A 4,039-nucleotide genomic window follows, 5' to 3' on the forward strand; every position below is an offset into this window, starting at 1 on the left:
AGGCAGGGAAGGACCAAGGGGATTGCCTCAGTCCTTGGAGCCGGGCTGGGCTAGGCAGGCTCCTATTATGTCCTGTGGTCTGGCCATGCAGCCAGGAGTCACGTGGTGCAGGAGTGGCCAGTGAGCAGGCAGGAAAGTGGTGAAAGCGGCCACAAGTGGGGGGCAGTGGCAGCAACCAGTTGCACTTAGCTCAGCGACAGCTGGGTGGGAGCATGTGGCCCATGCCAGTGTCCTGGGACCAGCGCCAGTGAGGCCCAGAGCAGAGTAGCAGGGACGCGGAGCCTGGGCCGGCAGGGGCTCTGGAGTCAGGCTGGCTTCCCTCTCCTCCTGCTGGTGTAGCCCAGCTCAGCTCCATAGACCCCTACCAGCCTGGGCCCTGCACCCCTGCCACCCCACTCTGGGCCCCATGCTCCCACCCAGCTGCCACTGTGCTTTGTGTGCCTGCTCATTCCCACTGCCCCCCACCTGCGGCCGCTTTCACCTCTTCTCTGCCCGCCCACCAGCCACTGCTGCACCACATGGCTCCTGGACCCCTTGGCCAAAAATACGGGGGGGGGGCATGCAATGAGGGAGGGAGGGAGGGACAGAGTGTGTGTGCATGAGTTCGTAGGATGAGTCCCATATGCACACCCCACCATATACATGCACTCACACATCCCCTTGCACTGCCATACATGCAGATTCCCATATCCACACACCCACATGCTTCCTTATCCCCACCCACACACTGATCCACCCCCCCACACACTATACAAGAGTCAGACTTCATTGTAAGCTATTGTGCAATCACCTCTGTGTACAGTACACAAATGCATGTAAATCAGGACAAATATTTTTTTTAATCAAATTAATTAAAGTTATAGGTGTTCAATTTTTAGAACATAATTTGGTATTTTTCTGGTTCTGAGACAGCAAAACCGCTTGCTGAAAGGAGCACTTCCAGGGGCAAGGGGAGGGACTTCTGGTGGCAAAGGTCAGAGGTTAGGGGGCGGGACTTCTGGCCACAAGATGGCGACCAGGGGGCAGGGCACCTGTCAAGGGGTGGGGCTACCCTTATAGCCCTCAACAGCTTGTCAAAACTGGGTAAGTGGCCCTCCACCCAGTATAATTGCCAGCCCTGGCCTAGCTCTTCTCTGAGCAGGGGGAAGGGTGGGGGGCACGCAAACAGTCCTGAGACGCTGTGCAGAACCTCGCTGCCACAGGACCAAAGCCATGGGTTCATCTCTGATGCATCCTACACTTCTTCCACAGAGCTCTTCTGGGCTCCACAGCTGTGTGGTATCTATCACCTGTGCAAGCTTTCTCCAGTAAAGGGGAAAAAGTCCCTTCTACTTTCCTAAAACTTGCACACTCCCAGAGTGGTGCAGCTGGCCTGCCAACCGGGAGATAGATGCCCTGTTGGTATGCTTCAGAGTGATGCCCCTTCTCACCTTCAGCAGTCCCCCAAACCTAGAGGCCCTTTGATAGACTGGTTAAAGTGCACCAGTTTGTGTAGCCAACTGCATGCAGGGGAGTGACATGGCTACAATCATGATTGCTCGCCTTTTGACTGCCCAGCCTGAATAAGCCGGTCAAAAAAAGGTCATCTTTACTCTGTCCACCCTCCACTGGGAGGGATCACTACGGGAGGGCTATGGGGAATTTTAGGGTGTCATAGCCCCCTTAAGCCCCCCCCCCGCACACACACACCAGCACTGCCTTGCCATGCACCCTGCCAGCAATGGCAGGGAGCTGCTCCACAGCTGGGCTGGGATCTTGTGCTGGGAACAGCGTGGTCCAGAGCTGGGGCAGAGCTGCAATCTGCAGCCTGCATGCTCCAGGCAGGGGCGTGCAGGCAGTGGATCGTCACTGTCACTGCCGCAAGATCCGTAGTAATGTAGTCAGAACTCCACAAGACAATATGTTAGAGTTGTGATCAGGCAAATTATGTTGGGCTGAAGCTCAGACAGTGCCAGGGAATGGAATTTGAAACACCCTCAACCTCCCTAAGCCTTAACATTGAAAACTTGCTTGTCCAATAAGCTTTTCTTTTTTAAATATTTCCTCTGGCCTTGGACCTATTCCAAGCTGATAACTGAGATCTTGCCTTGGGGTGGGGTGAGTGTATGCTTTAGAATTGTCCTTGGGATAGCTATTTGTCTTATCTTTAATGCTAGAGTTTCTGCCTGGGGCTATTAAATCTAGTAGAAGCAACTTAGCTAGTAACCAGGAGCCTGAATTTCCTCATTTGTCTGCATGTAGAGCCTTTATTCACATTAACATAGGCTTTCAACTTTTACGCTTAATTTGCAATGCTTCTGTCTGCATTTACTCTTTGTTAGGGGTTGCTGCTCTTGAAAGTAGTCCATGCATTGTAGAGAGCAATCCCCAGCTCCTGCGTCTGTTATGCCATTGCTAGCAAAGGCAGAACAGGTTCTTTGGGTAGATGTGATATCTGCAACCAAAAACCCAGCAATGGCTAGCAAATGAATTAACAGTTACAAAGTACAGATGTCTCCCAAAGCAGAGTTCTTTCTGGGATTCAGGCCTACTCAGCCCACACACTAACTCCTCTGTGGCTCTGTGACATAGTCATTTATTGGCCAACTCCCTCTCCCTTGGGCATTTTCTAGGCAAACTCTAGGCTTGGCTTCCTTGTCACCTTGCAGGCATTCCTTGAAAAGGTGGGGTGCTGATGAGCTTCCCAGGTGCCAGATGGTTTCTGGCTCTTCTCTGATAAGAGAATGTTTGAGCATGTTTACTCAAGTGTAGTCAGGTCTTTGAAGCCAAGTTCTGAAGTTGATATTTGTGTGAACCCCATTGGATTGTTTCTCAAGGTAACAAGAAAATTGGAGAGACCCAGATGTGGCAGGTCACACAACTCCCATCCCCTTCCTGTATGAGGATTTTCCCTTTTAGGATGGCAATTAATGCATTTTGCAAACGAACCCATTGTACCAGCAGGTATGACACACAAGGTGGCTAAGAGGGATGGTCCTGGTTGGCTGACCCTGATCATGAAACAGGTTACACACAGTGTCAAAGGCATCCTAGCCAAGATTCAGGAGAAGGCATACAGTCTGTACAGGCAATTAGAATGTGCAGATCTTTAGCCATCTGTGCTGGAATATCATTTCTTCCTCGTCTGGACTGATTAACTTGTCCTGTGATCTTGCATCATTTCCTCATTTCAGCTAACCAGGCTCATGGAAACAGCATCTGCTTCCAAAGAGCCAATCACTCCCCCAAATCCCAGGCATTTACAGCCATTTCCTATATAGTCATTTTCTCTATAATAAATACTCCCTCAGGTATGTATAGCTGTTTCACAGATGAGTGCTATCTGTAGCTGCTTAGAGTTCATTGTGCTGGCTGAGAACGGAATGTCTGTATGTAGGTCCTGGAAATGGTGAGGCATGAAATGAAGTTAGCAAAACACATGAATGTGTCACAGACTTTCCCTCCTCCCCCTCCTTTGCTAGATGTCACTGGGGATTAACAATACTGTCACATCAAATTCAAGCAATCTGCTGCTAAGCATGACAGCTTTAATAACCCCAAGTGATGGCCTGTTATATCACATGATGATTTGTAAACAATAAATCATGTGTGAGATGTGGCTGTGGGCCAACTGATAACTCAAGTGCAGCCTCTGTAAGAACATTTTTGAGCTTGGTGAAGGAGTCTTTCCACCTTCTGACTGCCAATTTAAGAGTTATTCTTGGCTCTCAGCAATTTCAAGACGAAATGAATTTCATTTATTTCATCCAGTCAAAGGAAATGGAATGAAGGAATTAGCTGAAACTTCTCTTCCCAAATGACACTTGCTGCCATCTATGGTTTTGTTAAGAAAGCTTGGAGCTTCGGCAAGTTGCAAACAAATTTCCTTCTGGTAAGAAACCCAATGTGTGGCAGGCACTTTCACTGGGGTCAGAGCTCACAATCCAATCAAGGACTTCAGGATATTTGTTTTTTTCCTGATAGACTCTGCTCCCATAGTTACGTGAATACGTGGAAATCTTGGCTTTTAGATTTAAAAAAAAAAAAGAAAAAAAAGGGG

The sequence above is a fragment of the Gavialis gangeticus genome, unplaced genomic scaffold, assembly GCF_001723915.1.
Source record: "Gavialis gangeticus isolate Ggan-Ray unplaced genomic scaffold, GavGan_comp1, whole genome shotgun sequence".
Taxonomy (NCBI): Eukaryota; Metazoa; Chordata; order Crocodylia; family Gavialidae; genus Gavialis; species Gavialis gangeticus.